Below are 10,680 nucleotides of genomic sequence, written 5' to 3'. Positions count from 1 at the left end.
TGACCTCATACATCATTTTCTTCCTTTTTTTGACTCATTTGAGATGCTGGAATCCACACTCATGAATTGGCAGCCTTCAGCCTAATGAACTCCTGCCCCAGACTTTTAATTGAAAGCACAAGACTCCTGTTCCGTGGAATTCTGACTCTTACGTATTATGCCGTTTATTTATTTTTACTGGGAATTATGTAAATTGAATTTTGTTCTTTGTTTTAATCCCTGCCTCCAACTATGTGACCTCTCTGAACTTATTACATTTGTCTGCTTTGCTTCTGGGCATCCTTCCTCCAACCCATCCATTATTTTTATACTTTACGTTCTGTCCATCAGCTGGGGAGACTTGCCTGAACGAGAAAATGAACTTTTTTGCAAAAATGTGACACACCTCCATTAGACGATACAACGCTACTGCACAAAAGTGGGCTCTCCTGCCTTATGACAAAGACTGTGTAGTATCGATTGTTTTTTTTAATGATAGTGGGTTTTTAACTTTAGTTTTTAACTATTAGATTTGACATGTTTTGTTATTGTTGTTGTGAGCTGCCCTGAATCTTCGAAGAGGGGCGGCATACAAATCTAATAAAATAACAACAACAACAACAACAACAACAACAATAACAACAACAACAACAACAACAATAAAAACTGTAACTCAATGCCGTAAGGACAGTTGGCGGAACAAAGCATTGCATGGCCAGTTCTTGGAGAAGATTGAAGGCAAAGTGGATAAAGAAAAGACCTGGTCAAGGCTTACAAGTGGAACACTCAAAAAGGAGACAGAAGGACTAATACTGGTGGCACAAGAACAGGCCATTAGAACAAATGCTCTCAAAGCCAGAATTGAAAAATCAACAGACGATCCAAAGTGCAGACTCTATAAAGAAACAGACGAAACAATCGATCACATACTCAGCTGCTGCAAAAAGATCGCACAGACTGACTACAAGCATAGACATGATGCTATGGCACAGATGATCCACTGGAACTTGTGCCGGAACTACCATTTACCAGTGGCAAAGAACTGGTGGGATCATAAGCCCGAAAAAGTGGTCGAAAATGAGCAAGCAAAACTACTGTGGGACTTCCGACTTCAGACTGACCGAATTCTGAAGCATAACACACCAGACATTGTGATCGTGGAGAAAAAGAAAGTATGGATCATCGACATCGCAATCCCAGGAGACAGCAGAATTGAGGTGAAGCAGCTAGAGAAATGAGTGAAATTCGAAGATCTAAAAATCGAGCTGCAACGACTCTGGCATAAGCCAGTGAAAGTGGTCCCAGTGGTCCTTGGCACGCTGGGCGCAGTGCCAAAGGATCACAGCGGACATTTGAAAACCATCGGAATAGACAAAATCTCCATCTGTCAATTGCAAAAGGCCACTTTACTGGGATCGGCAAACATAATTCGCCGCTACATCACGCAGTCTTAGGTGCTTGGGAAGCGCCTGACTGGTGATGAAATACGAAATCCAGCATAGTGATCTCGTTTGCTGTGTTGTACTGACATAATAATAATAATACAGTATATAAAAAACAGCAATGTGCTAAGCCAGAACTCACCCCTGTCTCACAGGAACCTCAAATGCACTTGGGTTTCGCTCTTTGGTTGCCAACCGTAGCCCTTTGCATGGCTGGACCTGCCCAAATGCTCAGATTCACCAGGGATACGACGTTGGGCTTATTCTTTAGCTATGTTCACCCAAGAGATCCTCGTCCTGGTAACTGAATTAACTCACATGAGCGGTTTGCACAAGACAACACAACACAACAAGCCCTAAAGAAAGCCAAGAGGCTGAGCTCGGACGATGCGTTAAATTTCCAACCCGACCAAGTTCTGCTTGTCCCAACTCCAAGAACTCCAAGTCATTTTGCCAGACCCATCCTAGAATACAGCTCAGCTGCGTGGAACCCATACCACATCTCAGACATTTTATTAATTATTTATTTTTTATTTATTTATTCTTTGTCCAATATACAATACATATGGAAGAGAATAGACATTAAGTAATATATATAACGATAGAAAATAAAAAGAAGAGAAGTAGATGGGAGGGAGAGAATATATATGATATATATATAGATAAGGAGAGAATATATATGATATATGAGATAAGGAAAGACAATTGGACAGGGAACGATAGGCACATCAGTGCACTGATATACGCCCCTTACTGGCCTCTTAGGAACCTGGAGAGGTCAATCCTGGACAGTCTAAGGGAGAAGTGTTGGGGGTTAGGGGTTGACACTATTGAGTCCGGTAATGAGTTCCACGCTTCGACAACTCGATTGTTAAAGTCATATTTTTTACAGTCAAGTTTGGAGCGGTTAATATTAAGTTTGAATCTGTTGTGTGCTCTTGTGTTGTTGCAGTTGAAGCTGAAGTAGTCATTGACCGGAAGGACGTTGCAGCATATGATCTTGTGGGCAATATACTTAAATCTTGTTTAGGTGCCGCAGTTCTAAGCTTTCAAGACCCAGGATTGTTAGTCTATTTTCGTAGGATATTCTGTTTCGAGTTGAGGAGTGAAGGACTCTTCTGGTGAAATATCTTTGGACGTTTTTGAGAGTGTTGATGTCTGAGATGTGGTGTGGGTTCCAGACAGATGAGCTATATTCGAGAATTGTCCAGAGAGAGCCCTGCAGAAGAGCCCTGCCACCACTGTTCTAGGCCAACAACCAAGCTGCAAACATGCCAATCATGTTGCTACCGACTCAGCTAAACAATCGAACAAACAGTAAACAGCAGCCTACTCCAGGAACTAGCAAGGAGAAACCAACACTCCCACCAACAATGAAAGGAGAAACTGCTGGTATGTAAATAGAGAGCCAACTCCACTCCCTTCTGGTGCTGAGGTTGCTACCTAATTGGGTAATACAACGTCGGCAAGAAAACATCTAACCTCTGAGAAAAGCCGGAGTGGCGCAGCAGGTAGAGTGCTGTACTGCAGGCCACTGAAGCTGACTGTAGATCTGCAGGTCAGCGGTTCAAATCTCACCACCGGCTCAAGATTGACTCAGCCTTCCATCCTTCCGAGGTGGGTCAAATGAGGACCTGGATTGTGGAGGCAATAGGCTGGCTCTGTTAAAAAAAGTGCTATGGCTAACATGTTGTAAGTCGCCCTGAGTCTAAGGAGAAGGGCGGCATAAAAAAAATTGAATAAATAAATAAACACCAAGGACTTTGTAGAAAGAGAAAGACAGATAAGTAGAGATTAACACCAGACAAATAATCAAGGGGGAAAAACCCCTAATCAAGGAACTACCAAGGAAAAAAACATAGACTCCCACCAACACTGCTGGGGCAAGCAAAAGAGGAAAAACCCCACTCCTTTCAAGCACTGATGATGTTACCAAGTTGGGTCATGAAACGTCTACAGGAAAATAACCACTAATGACTCCACAACCCCAAATCTCTCAGCCTTGTCAATGAAACCCCGAGATGATCCACTGCCTGTTTGGGTTTGATAAGACCTGACGAAGAACAGGATCCTTCGCTTTTGCTCAGCCCAATGGAAACATTTACATTTTGAGACCCTCCAGCATGTACACTGAGAACATCTGCACCAAGGACAAATTCCTTGAGTGTCCAATCACACTTGGCCAATAAAAAATTCTCTTCTCTTCTCTATTCTTCTCTTCCCTCCTATCCTATCCTATTCTAATGTATCTATTTCTTTTATGTACACTGAGAACATATGCACCAAAGACAAATTCCTTGTGTGTCCAATCACACTTGGCCAATAAAAAATTCTCTTCTCTTCTCTTCTCTCCTCTCCTATCCTATTCTAATGTATCTATTTCTTTTATGTACACTGAGAACATATGCACCAAAGACAAATCCCTTGTGTGTCCAATCAAACTTGGCCAATAAAGAATTCTCTTCTCTTCTCTTCTCCTCTCCTATTCTATTCTATTCTATTCTATTCTAGCCAACCAGACCTTTGCGTACAGCTCCCTTTTCGCTACCGGAACGCCGTCCCCCCCCCATTAAAGTAGGAACCCAATCATGCTTTGCACCCACCTCTGTGTAGAACGACAGGCCCACGAAGCCGTGGCATGAAAATGAAGCCCGGGATGGGTGGGAGGGGGAGGCTCAGATCAGCCCTGGCAAGCTTGCTTTTTCTGCAGAGGGGAGAGAAGAGGGAGGGAAAAGAGAGAACGAGAGAAAGAGAGGAAGGGGTCAGAAAGGAGAGAAATGGTTAAGAGGCGGCAGGGCCAGCTCTGTGTGGAGAAAGGTCAGGGGGTGGCAAATGGGGGCGGGCAGGCGGAGTTCTACACAGGGGACCCTCCCCAGTCAGAGAACAAAGTAGATTGGAAGGGGTCCGGGGTGTGTTTTAGCCTTGGCCGAGCGATCCGCACGGCTCAGGTTACTCGCTGGATAAATATAGAGCTTTATCTGACCTCGCGGGATGGCTGGGGCAAGACCAGCATTCCAGCCTTGGGGGGAACTTTAAAGGGGCAGGAAAGGAGGATTTATTTATTTTTAATTTATTTATTTTGTCCAACACACAATGAGGGTTTTAGCGGGTATATCCCTAGTAAAATACATAATGGAGGTTATAGAGGATATACTCATAGTAAAATGTATGTAAGAAAAAATAGAAGTCTTGAAAGCTTAGAGATACGACGCCTTAAACATGATCTAAGTAATTGCCTACAAGATCGTATGCTGCAAGCAACATCCTACCTGTCAAAGACTACTTCAGCTTCAACCACAACAACACAAGAGCACACAACAGATTCAAGCTTAATATTAACCACTCCAAACTTGACTGTAAAAAGTATGACTTTAGTAATCGGGTTGTCGAAGCGTGGAACTCATTACCGGACTCTGTAGTGTCATCCCCTAACCCCCAACATTTTACTCTTAGACTATCCATGGTTGACCTCTCCAGATTCCTAAGAGGTCAATGGGGTGTACATAAGCGCACTAGAGTGCCTTCTATCCCCTGTCCGATAGTCTCTCCTATATCTCATATTTCTTCTCTATTATATTCTCTATAACCTTCATTGTGTATTATTGTGTATTGGACAAAATAAATAAAATAAAAATAAACTCTGAGGTGGGGAGGAGGAGCACACACCTCCCCTACACTGCGCCAAAAAGAGAAACCCAGCAGGAATGGCAGGAAACTGACCGGGCCTTCGTGCTGCTCTCAAATTTCCTGGGAAACTTTTCCAGGCTCAGGTTCTTAAATAGAAAATGGTTCTTAAGAAGAGGCAAAAAAATCTTGAACACCTGGTTCTTATCTAGAAAGGTTCTTAAGTAGAGGCGTTCTTAGGTAGAGGTACCACTGTATAACATTTCAGGTCCAATTAATTAAATATAAAATCTAAAAACTAAAAGCCATAAAAAACCAGTCATTTATTTCCTCTGGCATATGCTAAAAAGAAGAAGAAGAATATTAAGTTCCCAGAAGCAATTATCTTGGCCATCTCCGACGCTGCGTTCACATAGAGAGAATGAGGAAGCGAGACAAGCCTGGACACGCTACCTGGATTAACCTGCGTTACTATTGGGATAAGATCTCTTCGCTTCGGTTTACATACATATATATATATAAACCAAAGCAAAGAGATCTTATCCCGATATATATATATAAAGGAGCTGTGATGTTCCTGCAATACAACAGGGTGATTCGACACAAAAATATGTAACCCTTCCCTGGTGCAGAGCTGAAGGGATTGGATACTGTAGCCTAGAGGTTAATTCTCTGCCTTACAAGGCAAAGGTTGCAGGTTCAAGGCCGAAATAGACCTATCCTAGTCTCTCTTAATTTTCAAATTCAGCAAAAAAACAACAACATGTGACATATATATCAGAAAAGCAAGGTGAGAAAATATTATTTGGCTAAAAGAGTAGTAGATGCTTGGAACAAATTCCCAGCAGACGTGGTTGGTAAATCCACAGTAATTGAATTTAAACATGCCTGGGAGAAACATAGATCTCTCTCTCTCTCTCTCTCCCCTCCCCCTCTATCTATGTCATCTCTCTCTCTCTCTCTCCATCCATCCATCCATCCATCTATCCATCTATCCATCTATCCACCTACCCATCCACCTACCTACCTACCTACCTACCTACCTACCTACCTACCTACCTACCTATCTATCTCTATTCAGAGATATATGCCGCCGGTCTCGGAAGACTGAGGGTGGCTTACAACAGTAGAAACGTCCTAAATCCAAATTTAAAATCAATTAACTAATCTAAAAACCCCCAAATCTTTAAAATACCCCCGAGCTCATGTCCTCCAGCTGCCGCAAAGGGACTCCAGAAAGAAAGGGAGCTTCGCTTTGACCCAACGACGTGTCTCTTCTCGAGACCTTCCTAAGAACTCGGCCTAACAATCCCCTCCCTCATCATCACCCTCATCTTCCTCGTCATCACCATCATTTCCAGCCGCCGTCCCTCTTCTCCGGGTTTCCAAGTCAGGAACGCAAGGACTACAACTCACATCATCCCCAACAACCAGATGAAAGTTCGGTGGCGGGCCAGGGTTGCCCGCTCCCAGCCTTCTGGGCTCCCTCTTTCCCCCCCCCCAAGCCCGCCCACCTACCCATCTTTCCACGCACCCACCCACTGCGCGCCCGCCTCGCCAGACCGAACCCACCCGAGCTTTGCGCACGGGTTTCCCACGCCGCTCTGGGGCGGGGCGGGGGGCGAGTGGGTGGTTTGGGGAGGGGGCATGAGCGAGGCACCCCCCCAGCCTCCGGACTCTCCCCCTCGGCCACCTCCGAGCCCCCCCGCGCGGCTACCTCCCAGCGGACCTCCGCGGCCCGCGGGCGCCCCTGCCCGGGGCGAAGGAGAGCGCCCCGCTGCCAGGCTCTCCAGGGCGGGGAAGGGGGCGAGCGCCCGCACTCACCTGGCCGTCTCCGGGGGGGACGAGCCGAACCCGGCCGGCTCCATGGAGCACCTAGCCCGCCGCAGCCCGCCCTGATGTCACAATCCGGCCCCGGGTGACGCGCAGCCGCCGGTCCGCCGCCGGCCTCCGGAGCGCTCAAGGGAAGCGGGTTCCGCGCGCGCTCTGCCCGCGCTCAGAGGGCTCCTCGGCTGCCTGGGGTGGGTGGGTGAGTGGGTCACCTGGTGGTGCACCGTCCGACATAGATCCGGGAGTCCCTGTCTTGGTCGTAGCTGTCCTTCTTTCTTTCTTTCTTTCTTTCTTTCTTTCTTTCTTTCTTTCTTTCTTTCTTTCTTTCTCTCTCTCTCTCTTTCTTTCTTTCTCCCTCCTTCCTTCCTTCTTACTTTCTTTATTTTTTCTTTCTTTTTTTCTTTTTTTCTTTCTCTCTCTCCTTCCCTCCCTCCCTTCTTTCTTTCTTTCTTTTTTTCTTTCTTTCTCTCCTTCCCTCCCTCCCTTCTTTCTTTCTTTCTTTCCCTCCCTCCTCCCCTCTTTCCCTCCCTTCTTCCCCTCTTTCCCTCCCTTCTTCCCCTCTTCCCTTTTCCTTCTTTCCTTCTCTCCTTCCTTCCTTCCTTTGCAATAAGGCCATGTTTCCTGTTAGCTCTACCGAGACATCAACAACCGTGAGTCTTTTCCTCCCAAATAATTTGCTGCAAGTTAAATTGTAAGGAAGATTAGGGGACCAGGGGAGACAGGACAGCCTCTCCCAATATTTGAGGGGCTGCCACAGAGAGGAGAAAAGGGGGTCGAGCTATTTTCCAAGGCACCTGAAGGCCAGACAAGGTATAATGGATGGAAACTGATCAAGGAGAGATTCAACCTGGAAATAGGGAGAGATGATTCTGAGAGAGAGAACAATCAACCAACAGAACAGAACAGAAGTTGCCTTCATCCCTGGAGGCTTTCAAGAATAGACTGGACGGCCATCTGTCAGAACTGCAGAAAAAACAATGTCTGCCCACCTGCCTTCCATTGAGGACCTGGAGACTGCATGAGTCAAAAAGGGGGCAGTGAAAATATTGACTGACCCCTCGCATCCTGGACACAAACTGTTTCAACTCCTCCCCTCAAAACGTTGCTACAGAGCACTGCACACCAAAACAACTAGACAGAAGAACAGTTTTCCCCCGAACGCCATCACTCTGCTAAACAAATTCCCTCAACACTGTCAAACTTTTTACTAAATCTGCACTTCTATTCTACTAGTTTTTTCTCATCATTCCTATCATCCTTTTCTTCCCACTTAGGACTGTGTGACTGTAACTTGTTGCTTGTATCCTAAGATTTTTATTAATATGGATTGTTCCTTATTTGACCCCTATGACAATCATTAAGTGTTGTACCACATGATGCTTGACAAATGTATCTTTTCTTTTATGTACACCGAGAGCATCTGCACCAAGACAAATTCCTTGTGTGTCCAATCACACTTGGCCAATAAAGAATTCTATTCTATTCCTATTCTATTCTATTCTATACAAATGTCTCTTTTCTTTTATGTACACTGAGAGCATCTGCACCAAAGACAAATTCCTTGTGTGTCCAATCACACTTGGCCAATAAAGAATTCTATTCTATTCCTATTCTATTCTATTCTATTCTATTCTATACAAATGTCTCTTTTCTTTTATGTACGCTGAAAGCATCTGCACCAAGACAAATTCCTTGTGTGTCCAATCACACTTGGCCAATTCAGAATTCTATTCTATTCTATTCCTATTCTATTCTATTCTATACAAATGTCTCTTTTCTTTTATGTACACTGAGAGCATCTGCACCAAAGACAAATTCCTTGTGTGTCCAATCACGCTTGGCCAATAAAAATTCCATTCTATTCTATTCTAAATGGTGGGTTTGTTTTGGTGGGTGGGGGGTTGAATTAAATGACCCCCAGGGTCCTTCTGACATCTGTTACTCTGTTCTGTTCTGAAGAACTCCACTTAAAGCTGCCCTTTTCCTCTTTCTCATTTTAAATTTGGTGTGTTGACAGAATCCCTTCCTTATTGCTAGGAAACCTGAGAGCAATGTTTAAAAATTATTTAAACAAAATTCTTAGTTTCACCAGTGAAGAAGCTCACTGGGCTTCTCTAGAAAAAAACCCCAAAATTAGCTGTGGTCCTTAACGTCCAAATAAATGACCCATCAGTGTTTTAAATAGCATCCGAGAAATAAATCAGAGCCCAAGGCTTCGCCTTCTTCAAAGTTCCAATTTATTAACAGGGCTACATTAGTAAAATTGGAGAAACCCGAATCTAAAGTTAGGAGGGTTAGAGTTCATTTCCTTGTCCCACAAGCCCATCACACGAACTGTACATCTTCTGCCAGTGTATGCTGCAGCTCCCAGCAGCTTCCGGCCAGATGCTAAACAAAGGATGACCTTGAGAACCTGGAAGAAATGTGTCATGGCGTGCAGGCACACATCCCTCCCCCCCACCAAGTTCCCACAGCAAGAAACATTCCCAAAGAATCATAGCATAATGTGGCAGGCCAAAACTTCCAAGCTTTCTGGCTTAGGCTTGACATGAAACCTAGAAGACTGAGGGCAGAAAAAGACCTCCTGGTTCATCTAGTCTGTCCTTATACAATTTCCTGTATTTTATCTTAGGATGGATCTATGTTCATCCCTGGCAAGTTTAAATTCAGTGACTATGGATTTACCAACCACATCTGCTGGAAGTTTGTTCCAAGCATCTACTACTCTTTCAGTGAAATAATATTTTCTCACGTTGCTTCTGATCTTTCCCCCAACTAACCTCAGATTGTGTCCCCTTGTCCTTGGGTTCACTTTCCTATGAAAAACACTTCCCTCCTGAAACCTTATTTAAACCTTTAACATATTTAAATGTTTCGATCATGTCCCCCATTTTCCTTCTGTCCTCCAGACTATACAGATGGAGTCCATGAAGTCTTTCCTGGTAAGTTTGATGCTTCAGACCTTCCACCCTTTTTGTAGCCCGTCTTTGGACCCGTTCAATTTTATCCATATCTTTTTGTAGGTGAGGTGATCACTTTCCTATTAAAAACACTTCCCTCCTGAATCTTATTTAAACCTTTAACATATTTAAATGTTTCGATCATGTCCCCCCTTTTCGTTCTGTCCTCACGACTATACAGATTGAGTTCATTAAGTCTTTCCTGATATGTTTGATACTTAAGACCTTCCACCATTCTCGTAGCCCGTCTTTGGACCCGTTCAATTCGATCCATCTCTTTTTGTAGGTGAGGTCTCCAGAACTGAACACAGAATTCCAAGTGGTGTCTCACCAGCGCTCTATACAGCGGGATCACAATCTCCCTCTTCCTGCTTGTTGTACCTCTAGCTATGCAGCCAAGCATTCGACTCACTTTCCCTACCGCCTGACTGCACTGTTCGCCCATTTTCAGAAATCACTACCCTTAAATCCTTCTCTTCTGACGTTTTTGCGAATACAGAACTGTCAATGATCAATATTCCCCAAAAGAGGAAATAAAATAAAGACACAAGCGATACGAATTCTACAATCTAAGGATTTTATTTTGTGCGGATTGGAGGGGGGGGGCTTTTTTTGCCCCTTGGTTGTTTTTGACAAGAAGCAGTGGGGGAAAAACACGCTACCCATGTTCCTGGGAAGGAGAGGAGGATGAAGCAGGAAGGAGGAACCAGTTTGGATCCCTGGGCATAATTGATAGCTGTTGAATTTGGCCGGGGGGGGGGGGATCAATAGATGAGAAAGGAAACCAGGGATTGGTTGACGTTACCTGAGCAATAAAATCCCAAAGCTGGAAGGAAGCGAAAGCC

At 44.5% G+C, this 10,680-nt stretch overlaps 1 protein-coding gene across 2 annotated transcripts in view; it reads right to left on the bottom strand.

Moving 5' to 3' along the window:
- USP2 (ubiquitin specific peptidase 2) overlaps positions 1-6,948 on the bottom strand; it is a 78,165-nt gene extending 71,217 nt beyond the window's left edge. The window contains exons 1-2 of one of the 2 annotated variants that reach the window (XM_070765868.1): positions 6,870-6,948; positions 4,025-4,125 (exon numbers count right to left, since the gene is read on the bottom strand). The gene's annotated coding sequence lies outside the window, so the exon portion shown is untranslated. The remainder of the gene's footprint in view (positions 1-4,024; positions 4,126-6,869) is intronic. The other variant, XM_070765867.1, reaches the window with a different exon arrangement.
- Positions 6,949-10,680: the final 3,732 nt, after the last annotated feature.

The sequence above is a fragment of the Erythrolamprus reginae genome, chromosome 12, assembly GCF_031021105.1.
Source record: "Erythrolamprus reginae isolate rEryReg1 chromosome 12, rEryReg1.hap1, whole genome shotgun sequence".
In the NCBI taxonomy this organism is placed as follows: Eukaryota; Metazoa; Chordata; class Lepidosauria; order Squamata; family Dipsadidae; genus Erythrolamprus; species Erythrolamprus reginae.
The sequence above is the reverse complement of the archived record's forward strand: the minus strand, read 5'-3'. Positions and strand labels throughout refer to the sequence as shown.